The 12,388-nt window shown below is 40.5% G+C and overlaps 1 protein-coding gene across 3 annotated transcripts in view; it reads right to left on the bottom strand.

Annotated features, from left to right (window-relative positions):
• The window catches only part of LOC134532847 (band 4.1-like protein 4), a 415,376-nt gene that overhangs the window by 109,293 nt on the left and 293,695 nt on the right, over positions 1-12,388 (bottom strand). The window lies entirely within an intron of this gene.

The following is a 12,388-nucleotide window of genomic DNA, read 5'->3' as shown; positions in this document are numbered from 1 at the left end:
GGAAGAGAGTACCGGCGCATTCCCAGCCACGCACGCACGCACGCACGCACGCCGTGTATGGTAATGCGCATGCGCCGTTGGGTTGAGCGAGGGGCGGCAGGGAGGGAGCAGACAAGTCGATGGCAGCCGCGGACAGGTGCGGGAGTCAGCCGACCGCGACAAATGGCGATGACCGCCAGCAAGTTCCGCGAGGCCTGAGATTCACTGACCCCCGCGACCAGAACCCGAACATGGCCGAAGCTGGCCGCTCGCTCGTGCAACTTCGCAGAATGGGTGTGACCAGGGGCGCCTGCGTGTCTAAGGGCCCCATTACACGAAGCAAAGAAAGCTCAATAAAAATATCCCAAAATAATTTAAAGAACCAATATGCAATTTCAATTAAAATAATACTGATGCCATTGCTTCGGTTCAGTGGAAGTTTGTTGAAAAATGCTTAGATATTACATATTCTTCCAAAAATAATGGTAATTATTTTTGTAGGTAGTTGATAAACCTTTTTCTTTATTCTTGTTACTTAAATACTTAAAAAAAAGTAGTACAATAAAAACATTTTTAGAGTCAAAGTTGTAGCCATCTAAAAATTTTATTTTACAGTTCCTAAAAAAAATTAGGCCTACATTTTGTTCTGCATAAAATTGTGTGCAAGTTTCCTTTGAACTCTTCCTAATTTTTAGGCGTGATATGCATGTACTACATGAGAAAAACATTTATAGCTTTACTGGGATTTGATTTTGAAATTATATATCATTTTTTATTTAATTTTGTAATAGTTTGATTAGTATAAAACTCGTCACTGGAAAGTGACAAAATTACGGTCCCTTCAGGTTTACATTATTAAGGTTTGACTGTATTTATATAATTGAACTAACATAACGTTCCTTTGTTTAAGTTAAAAATATTATTGTCTAAACTAACCTAGCCCCGACGTTGCACGAACGCGGATTATTCGGGAGCCTGACTCGGGGCTAGTGAATAGTAGGTTTCTCGGGCGAAAGCCAGTGTTGCCAACACTCTCGAAGTGCGCTTCCCTCGTCATAGTCGCGCGTGGCTTCACAAGGTCCGTGTTCCAAGTGGTTCGGTGTCCACCACAATGCTGGGAGTAATCGGGCGAAGAAAGCTACGTATTCACCTTCAACATGTGACTGTCGATAGTAACTTGTTTAGGAAAAGATTTTGCGCATTCACGTTCCGTATATATCGCTTGATTTAAGACATTGCCTGGTGCACGAATCTATATCGTACTTTAAATACGTTTATTCCGTCAAACTATTTTATTTCTACCCACAAATTTCTAAATGTAGCCCTCTATTGTTGCAATAGAAGGCTGAGTGTTGCTTTGGAACATTGCCAGTGTTTACTGGTTGGCTGTCTGCACGCCAACCTTAGCCATACAGTGCGCGGAAGCAAACGCGTCCTGAACGGCAATAAGGAAGACGACCGCCAGCTGGGCATATCTTGATCGATCAGATTATTTCGCGAAAAAAAAAAAAAAAAAAAAAAAAGCGTTCCCGTTAAACGTACGAAGTTGCGGTACGCGCACGATAATAATCGTCGCGCGGCCAGAGAGCGTCTTCGCCCGGGGCCGGCGAGCGGGTTGGTCGGGAAATTGACTTCCTGCTCGCAGCGCGGGCCCTGGAGAGGGGAGAGGGGTTGATTAGCGGGGCGGACGGCCGCCCGCCCCCCACTCGCTTGTCGCGCGGCCGGATGCCAATTACACGCGTCATTCCAGCCGCCACTTCCTGCGCCAGTCCCAGCCAATCACACCGCCCTGATTAATATAAGCATTTTTATGTGCAACGTCTTAGCACTCGCGGTGCGCGGCATTTGGGCGGGAGTAATTTCGTGAATGGGACGGAAGTCGCACGGAACGGAAATTTGCAACCACGGTGGTGCTGCCATCTGTGGCGGATGGCCCGGAAACTAAAGTTCACGAAAACCAAGGGAAACTTTATAGTATTAACTAACGAATTTTAATAAAATGAACAGTACTTTAATAAAATTTCTTGACGAAAATCAGATACAAAAGCAGGAGACTTAGTTTTTTTTTTCCAAGTTTTTTTTTCCCCTTTCGCTTTTATCGGTGCCGTTTTATTACATAGTTTGAAGTTTCAATCTGCAAATCGAATGATTCGATAGTTGACAGTAAATTATAGTGGTTGGGTGCGAAAACTTTGTGTGGTTCACGTCTAGAATTATGGAATTAAAGTAGAAAACACTATTTGCGTTTATTTTTAACACGCGCGGCATTATTTTAAAGAATTCTACGTTAAATTTCGTGTCTGAGTTTCGTATCATACGTGTATTTGCAACAAGAGAACACATGAATTTGCTCGTTACCGAGTAGCAATAAGGCATTTTACAGGGGGAGGGGAATATTTTTTGTTTTATCTCGATTGGAATGAAATGGAATGCATCGTCCGCACTATCGAAAATGCCGGACATTTGAATAACATTTTCGAAGAGATTTTTTTTATATCACAAATATAAGAGCAAAAAATGTAATACGGATTTTTTGGTTTCATAAATAGTTTACACATCTTTTAAGTGGACAGTCTCTAACTCTTTATATTAAATGTTTGATAATAAACTGAAGCGAGGCTTTAAAAAAACAAAATGAAAGTCAGCAAATGCTGCTGAGATTCATGACTACCAGCACAGTTAGTGTTAATTTTGGTCGCTTTCGTGACCAGTCCATCAGTTTCGTTACTTTTTCGTGACTTTTGTGACTTTTGTGACTTTAGTGACCTGTAGACATGCTGGAAGTATAATAAACAGGCAAATGTTGTCCTCAAGGGCTGGCATGGATAGCGACAGACAGGCAGCGTGGCTGAAACTGCTTCCACAGGCAGGGATCATACCTACTCCATGTTCCCGAAACTCATTCATCTTTTATTTTCTCCCCACATGTTTTTTTTTTCGAATCGCGCTAGTCTTACCGCGGGTTCGATCCCCAACCGAAACTCCGCCCATTCGTTCCATTCGACACACAGCAACAGTCACCTGAGCTCTTGAATTATTGCCGCAAATAAATCCGTGATCTGTCGAACCGATGCACAGAGGCGACGATCCGTGGGCCCGCGGTCCGATGTCCGGAACTGGCAGTCGGACCACGAGGCCCGCACACGCCAAAATGGCGACGCTGACTGCGGCACACTCTGTAGCGGCGTGGTCTGAATGAGCAACTGGTCTGGATGTATGTTTTATTGTGGAAACCGTTATATAGGCCTATATATACTAGATAACGCCCGGCATGCGTTGCAATGCCTCAATCAATTTTTTAATTTTTTAAACGTATACTAAGCATCTCTCTTTATCTCTCTAATTCTCTATTTCTCTATGTATATCTCTATAACTCTCTCTATCTTTCTATTTATATCTCTATCTCTCTATATCTATCTTTCTACATATATATCTCTATATATCTTTCTAGCTGACCCGACAGACATTGTCCTGCCCAAATGTACTTTTTGTGAGATATGGATATGGCGGTAAGTATTTCTACGCTGGACATTTGTATATTCTCATTATACATACCCCTCCTCTTGGGCACGCCACTGCCGTTACCAAAAACCTTTCCCATGGTTACGCAGAAAGCAACAACAATGCAAAAGCCCGTTGCCATGGAGGCTAATTATCAACAATGCTTAGTTTTTTTGATTTTAAAGCGTGTTTTTTTAGTTTTTTCTTAACTCAGAATCGAGATAAAATATCCAATTGTGAATCTAAACCATCCTCGAATCCCCGTGAACTCACACACAAAATTTCATCAAAATCGGTCCAGCTGTCTAGGAGGAGTTCAGTGACATACACACGCACACAAGAAATATATATATATATATAAAGATATATAAAGTGACTGTTTAACGGCGAAAATTCTTAATTGAGGATTTGCAATACGGCGATGGCGAGGAACTAGGTGACGGCATGCCGTCTCCAGACAGTTCCTAGCCGGCGCGGCGCGACGGGGGCGTGCAACACTGTGCGCGCCGCAGTTGTCGCGGGTCGCCGCTAGGAGCAGCACCGGCGTGTTCGCTGTCGGCCGGCCCACGCCCGCCCGATAAGAGTCGTGGTTTACGGGCGCTGCGCCGCGCTTCTTAGCTGGTGTCGCGACCTTACACTCTCGAGGGGAGAGCGCGACTTCAGTTCGCTACGGTCTCCGCCTGTGCATAGCTTCAGAAAAAAAAAACACTGCTCAACATATCCAAGTGGTGTCTGTTTACGAAAAGCATTCAATAATACACCGAGGACGGATGCGTGATCTTGTTTCCGTATTTCGTTTTCAAACTGTATTTTTAGAACAGCGAAAAAAACTAAAAAAAACGCGTGCTTTTCAGAGTTAATGTCAGGCATGAAACACTCGGTACAGATAGGACTTGAAGGGACTCAAGTAACTTGCATTTCACCTTTACCTTCATTCGTAAAAACATATCGTTCTGTGGTCACCGCTCGAATCTCGTGGTTTGCCCACGCACGACGAGAAGACTGCGCGTCACTTCAGAGCCCTGCACTTAGAGGCGATACCGCGCTAGAGACACCAGCGAGCGTCGCAATTATAATCGCGCCTCAACAACACAGATACATCCATGACTAGATGGGTGTCAAGGCGCCATTTACAAACTGCTAAATATTTTAGGAAAGAGTCTGATAAGAATAACATTTAAGAACTATTGCACTTGCCTATTCAAGTTTCGTTACAATGGTATCGTCTTTAACATATATTTTTTGAGCAGTGAAAAAGGCTGTTTTCATGGACATTATTAAGTATGATAAATTCCAAACACAGTATTGTAAGTGGTATATGGAAGTGCAGGGAGCATATATGTTGAGTTGGAGGAGAGTTGGAGTAGCCGAGGCTATCAAGTGATTCTACACCACGTAAATAATAACACGAAACACTGACAACAGAGACGACATCATCACCAACTGCTTCTAGCGTGAGGCCGGTTCAGCAAAGAAAAATGCGTTTTTTTTATCTATCCCACCACAATTCCTCATCCTTCAACTCCAGTCTTCTCCTCTCTCGCTCTCTCTTGAACTTTTTTAACTATCTGCTCTTCCCAACTCCTTCTTAGTTTTCCTTGGGGCTTTCTTACTGCGTATGAACTCCAGCTCCTTTATTTTCCTAGGCGGCCTCTCTTTTCCCATTCTCTGGACATGGCCATCTCATTTTTGCTTTTTCAATGACCTCATTCAAGCCCTGTACTCGAGTTGTTGCTTTTACCATTCTGTTTCTGGTTCACCACGTAACTGCCAACGACAGAGACAAAGTTTTCTAGTTTGCAGGGTGTCTAAAAATATCTGGTGCACCAATCTCAGGGTTTTCAGAACATTTTCGTATCACAGAATCGTTGTTGGATCTACATAATATGCAAAATTAAACATGATATACGTGAAGTAGATTTATTATACGTAGGAAAGGCATATTGTTATGTTAAAAAGTTTATATATATATATATATTACAGGGATACATTACACATAATTTAAATGGTTAATCTCCAACTATTTTCCTTAATGTGCAATTGTAAACTTGAGAAGTAAAGGAAAAAATGCAAGCAATCAGCTGGCTGATGTAAATTAAAGTTTTGTGACTCCCAGCACCGTTACTGTTTATACAATATGAAGTCTGAATTCGACCACCAAACTTCTGCCGCAGGTCCATCACGACAAAATAAGTTGAAAAAAAAAATACAACTTATGGTCTAAAGTACTTCCCAATACTGGTTTACGTCTTTGAAGTTGGAGCTGAACAACATTTGTATTGTAAATAATAGAAAAAGTACTTAAGATAGAAAACTGAACGTCTGAATCATGTTTAAGAGATCGAATTTTGTCGCTGTAGTAAAGGGTAGGTAACACGCCACAAAAAATATGTAGAAAATAAAGGTGTACCCTCAATTATTTTATACCAGTGACGAAAATCGCTCTGGTTGAAGAACTTGGGACCACAAGCCATAAAGATTTTTTCAACTTATTTTTTGCCGTTAAGAACATGCAGCCGGATTTTGTCGGTCGAATGAAGATTCATATTGTATGTGGACTTTTTTCGTGACTTTAGTGACCGATACTTCACTTACGTAACTTTTTGGTGACTTTAGCGAGTTTGGCGATCTGCAGACACGCTGTGGTAGCTCGCAGATGTTCGGTGCGCGGTGCACAAACGCCGGGGTGCTGTCATAACTTAGAAACACACAACTTAGAAAGTTATGACGGTTCTAAGTTATGACTTTCTACGCTATGACGTTTCTAAGTTGTGTGGTTCTGCGTTGTGTGTTTCTAAGTTATGTGTTTCTAAGTTATGACAGTTCTAAGTTGTGTGTTTCTAAGTTGTGACTTTCTACGTTATGACCTTTCTAAGTTGCGTGGTTCTGCGTTGCGTGTTTCTAAGTTACGTGTTTCTAAGTTATGATAGTTCTAAGCTGTGTGTTTCTAACTTGTGATAGTTCTAAGTTATGACTTTCTACGTTACGACGTTTCTAAGTTGTGTGGTTCTGCGTTGCGTGTTTCCAAGTTACGTGTTTCTAAGTTATGACAGTTCTAAGTTGTGTGTTTCTAACTTGTGATAGTTCTAAGTTGTGTCTTTCTACGTTATGACGTTTCTAAGTTATGTGGTTCTGCGTTGCGTGTTTCTAAGTTATGACAGTTCTAAGTTGTGTGTTTCTAAGTTGTGATAGTTCTAAGTTGTGACTTTCTACGTTATGACGTTTCTAAGTTGTGTGGTTCTGCGCCGCGTGTTTCTAAGTTACGTGTTTCTAATTTATGACAGTTCTAAGTTGTGTGTTTCTAAGTTATGATAGTTCTAAGTTGTGACTTTCTACGTTATGTTGTTTCTAAGTTGTGTGGTTCTGCGTTGTGTGTTTCTAAGTTATGATATTTCTAAGTTGTGTGTTTATAAGTTATGATATTTCTAAGTTGTGTGTTTTTTATTTACGTGGATAGATTTCTAAGTTATGACAGTTCTAAGTTGTGACTTTCTAAGTTATGTGTGGTTCCCCACAAACGCCCACACGCGACGCGCCGGCCAGAGGGGGCAGATGGTGGATGGTCAGAAACGGAGGACGCACAGGAGAAGGAGGACGGAGGGGAGAAGGAGGAAGGACACGCCCAGAGTCGCGGCGGGAGCGCAGGCAATCTGGTGATGGTTCACGGGGCGGAGCTGCTCCACCCGTCCTTCCTCTGTGGCGCTCGGCCGTTCGTGCTCCCTGCCCTCGACAACCTCCTTGGCCCCGCGCGGGCGTCAGCAGTCTGCCCCGGCACGCAAACTTCATTACGGCACTCTCCACAACTACCAGGATTCCATTCACTGAGCGACGAGGCAATGGTCTCTATCCCTCCCCCCCTCTTCACACCGTCCCGTTCCCAACGTCCTTTTTCACTTTCTACAGAAACCAATTAAGTGAAACGTCCTCTTACAGAATAAAATACTGATGTATGTCTGTGGCGTAAAAAACTGTTATTATAGGAATAGAAAAATAATGGCGTAAGTTAGGTACAAAACTGTTTTCAATTTTTTTTATTAGTTACGACAGACCTTAATACTGAGTGTGCGATAATCTTTAATCTCATATAAAGAAAACTAATCAACACGTATCCATTATTTTTAATGTTGAATAAAGGTGTTCAATATAAGTATTACTTAATATCAAAAGTGAAATTGTAGAAATGGCACGATATCAAAAATTATCCTGAGTAACTAGCCTCGTTTGTAACAGTCGTACGTTGTGTGAAGGACTATAAAACATACGTAATTGTCAATTGATGACAACATTCATCAACTTAACCAAATAACGCACACTGGTAAACATCGACAAAAATTATATTTTAGTCTGATTTAACTTCGTTCGAACTTTTTTCGGGCGCATTGCTCTTAAACAACTATTATGCATTATAACTACAAGTCATATTAATAAATGATTTGAGCCAACGATACCAAGTTATCTTCGCACGTGCAATGTCATGAGTACTAGTTAGAACGTGCAGTGAAATCTACAGAGTGCTTGACAGGAAAACATATTTCACACAGATTTAACAAAACGACGTGAGTTAACGAATTGCGAACGATAAAAACATATTATTTGAACGCAGGAACAAGTTTATCATACGAAAAAGTATTTAAAGATTTCATAACTGAAACACTGCTTCTTTGCGCTCATTTATATTTTCTAAGCTTTGAACTAGCTATTGAGATTCGCCTAAATATACAATTTTTTTAAGCGTAATAAATTTGTGCTATTCAATTGATAAAAGTGTTTACATTCAGTTATTCTATTGGTTTTCTAAGAAAAAATTACTCACACTCCTATCGTCACTCCTTATATGACTCAATTTATTGTTGTGTGATAGCTTTTCTGCTCGTTCGCTGGGTATTGAGACACCTAATATCAATAAATCGTTCTTCCGAGGTCGATTGTAAGCTTTCCTGCCTCGCAGCCTTCTTTATTTGCAAACTCCATTCCCATTTATTTTGAACGAATATGTCAAGCAGTGAAATGTGTGCCGGCAAGGTGATATAAAAAATAAAATTCAGAGAATTCCTGAATTAAATATACGCCCAAAAAGGAAGTATATAATAAAAGTTCAACCTCGGACACTGATTTATAATAATACCACTTTGTATATTAAATAATGGCATGAACGTTATTAACTGTGCGATTAAAATGAAGAAATTACCAATTTATGTAAAAATAAAATGAATATTTTCTGCGTCATTACTTCTTAATGTTCGTAAAAAGTTAATCAAACAAGGAATTAAAATTGATTTTATGTTTCCACTTAGCACAACCTGTAATTTAAAGACGTAGATTGCACAACATTAGTAATGCTACCTTCAAAAAAATCTTGAATCGTAATTTGCCGTAGAAAAATATATCTTGTCTGCGTAATTGAGGCTCTGGGGTACTAACGACTTAAGTCAGAAAATGCATTTTTGAGAAAACAAAAAGTTGAAGTTTTGAAAATATACTAACAACTTAATACACCTGAATAAATACTGGCGTCTAGCTTTATCTATGGTTGTCTAAAAAATTTTTTTAAGGGAGAGAATAGGAAACAAATTTAGTACTACGAGGGTTATTTTTTTTTCAACCTCCGATCGGCTGTAATAAAAAAACTTGAATGAATTGGGAAATTATTTTAATGTCAAAAGAAACGTACATCTTTACTCTATTGTTCCACATAATCACCGTGCAGATTGAGGCATTTGTCGTACCGATGCACCAGCTTTCCAATACCCTCTGCATAAAATGATGCCTCCTGCCTATTCAGCCAAGTTTTAACAGTGCCCTGCAGTGTGATTACAGTTTCATTTCTCCATGGCATGCCCATTAATCGATACCCTAATCGCTCGTACAAGAATCGACACGTCTCGTAGTGTTTACCCCCTTCCACCAACCATGTGGAGCGGCCAACTCACACCTCAGTTGAAGCTTGGTTATGGGAATGTCAACATGGCTGCAACGATAAACTGTACGGCGAAATGCGAGCTGCGTTGAGTCATCCGTTTCTTACAGGCAGAAGGGCACACTGCAGCAGAAATCCATCGCCGAATGAGTGTTGTGTGTTAAAACGTGGCTGAATAGACAGGAGGCATCATTTTATGCAGAGGGTATTGGAAAGCTGGTGCATCGGTACGACAAATGCCTCAATCTGCACGGTGATTATGTGGAAAAATAGAGTAAAGATGTACGTTTCTTTTTACATTAAAATAATTTCCCAATTCATTCCCGTTTTTTTATTACAGCCGATCGGAGGTTGAAAAAAAAATAACCCTCGTAGTTTATAGAATATACTATACGATTGGTTGACTAACGACTTAAACCAACTTAAGTTTTACGTCATAATATTACATCCAAAGAAATCACTAGTTTATTAGTTAATGGTGATGCGATTAAAATAACGCAAAATCATATGCCAGTAAGTTTCGATGTTTTAAATTAAGGCGATATTATTTGCATCAGCTAGCTGGGACGCGCCTTAGGACATTATGCACCGCAGGAAGCCCAAGTGCTTGAAGCAAAAGACGTGGCGCGGGCAGAAGGACTTGGAGGGGCAGCTTTCATCTCGCGCGTCCATTTTTCACTTCCCCCCGAGGACACGTTCATTAAAGTCCTCTTTCGGCCAAGCCACGGTCCCCTGTGTTATTCAGTGTGTCTGCGGGCGAACCATCTCAAGAACTGGACTAGGACATGAGAACTCTCTCGGAGGTTGCGGCCAGGAGAATATTATGTGTTGTAAACAAAAACGTAAAAATATTTTGTAAACTTTTATGATTAGTTTAAGATTAGAGTTCAAATTAGCAAACATTATATAAAGTTATATTTATATTAATATTATAAATGCAAAAGAGGGATTGTCTGCAACGGATAGACATGATTTTTTGCATATAGATAGTTTATGGACCGGAGGGTGACATAGACTACATATGATTATGAAATTCCTTCCATAAGGGAGTGAAAAAGGGGGTAAATTCATTTCTGTAATTGAAAATCAATGGAGGTAGGTCATAGGCACACAGACAGTGAGTTTGTGTCGTTTCTCCATGTCCGCCACACAGTCATATTGTAAGGTCCTTCTCCCGGCGTGATCGCCCTGCGAGAGGGGTGGGTGGAAGAGGGGCTGGAGCCCCGGGTGAAGGGAGGGGGGACGAGAGGTTAGCGTGACGGGCAGAGGGCGGGGCTCGGCCCAGGGGAGCGCACGCGACTATGCCACACCCTGTATAATCCGGGAGCGCCAGGGCAGGCAGCTCGACGCCGCATCCATCTTCCCGGCGCTTTATTAACGCGTTACGTTTTATTGCCCTTCGTTTGCGTTTCCCCGTTTCCCCCGGATGGCGATGGAAAAAAAAAAAAAAAGACGTGAGGCTTACGATTCATTGACCCTCGATCAGCTTTCGAACATATCAGAAGTTCGCCCGCCGCTCTCTCGTGCAACTATACCTACCGTGAAATAAAATACAAAATTTTTGCATGATTCATACATTTTCACTGTTTGAGAGCATTTTAATTGTGGCTGATATAATCCAGCCAAACGTTCATTTAAGTTACGATCATTTATGAATACGATAATCTACCCTAACGAAAAAAAAAAAACAAAAAAAAAACACGTGAACAAGTCTTTCAGTATTTTCCAGGGTTGTGTACCATCTAACCTCGATAACGAGCAAATTCATATGTTCTCATGTTGCAAATTAAATTATAATACAAAATTCGGACACGCATTGTAACGTAGAATTCTTTAAAATGATGCAGAGCGTGATAAATATAAGAAAATTGTGTTTTCAACTACATTTCCCGCTCCCGCCGCTAGAATACTTTGCCGGAGCAGCTACGTCGACTATCAAATCGTTTGATTTGCAGAGCGGAAGGTTAAACTACATAATGAAATGGCTCCGAAAAAACCGTAAAAAGACTTTTAAAAATACTATACACCGGCTTTGCACATGAATTTCGTCAAAGGAAATTTATTGAAATACGTTTTTTCTTGTTGAAATTCACTCAACAGTTATTAATATTAAGTTTTCTTTGTGTTTTTGTACTTTATTTCGCGCCATCTGCCAAAGATGGCAGCACCGTGGTTAAACATTTCCTTTCCATGGGACTTCCGTTCCATTCACGAACTTACTTCTACCAATTGCCAATAACCGAGAGCTTAGATGTTACACATCAAAAATAAGAACAACATTTTTGCGACAGTTTCATTTATGCAAAAAACGTTACCTACCTTTTACTTTTACAACAGAATATATATATAAACACACACACACACATACATACATACATACATACATACATACATACATACATACCGGAGATGCACGAACGGGAATTCTTTGGGCACATGACTGGAGCTCAATGAATCTCAATTTTTTTCTTAAGACGCGCCCTTTCGGCCGTTCCATTCTGCACGCACTTGAGCCCCTCCGGCAAGCCGTGCGCTTTCAAACTAACTTCCTGCTGGCGCTGCTGCAACGTTACAGCCGGACGTGACGTCACTTTACTGCTGCCTAGCCTTTCGGCCGTGCTGTACTGTCGCGTCGGTTCACTTTGAAACAAGAGTCAAAATGATCACGACGAATTTCGACGTGCTAAAAATAAATATTTAATACGCGTGGAGTATTAAAAAAAACCGTGAGCAGTATCTCTACATTCAAGGATTGTCAAAATTGTAATGCCAGGATTACAAAGTATTTTAAGTTGTTATTTTTTTCCCTTCATATGACTATATATCATTTCAAAAAGTATTAAAGGATAGTTATAATACTATAAAGTTTTATTTTTTAATAACAATACGTGGTGTTCACGGATGATTTTAAAATTAATTATATAACAGCAAAAATAAGTAAAAAATCTTAAACAAACAACTAACTAAAATGCGAGTCCACATCTTTTAGAT

The sequence above is a fragment of the Bacillus rossius genome, chromosome 6 (assembly GCF_032445375.1).
Source record: "Bacillus rossius redtenbacheri isolate Brsri chromosome 6, Brsri_v3, whole genome shotgun sequence".
Classification (NCBI taxonomy): domain Eukaryota; kingdom Metazoa; phylum Arthropoda; class Insecta; order Phasmatodea; family Bacillidae; genus Bacillus; species Bacillus rossius.
The sequence above is the reverse complement of the archived record's forward strand: the minus strand, read 5'-3'. Positions and strand labels throughout refer to the sequence as shown.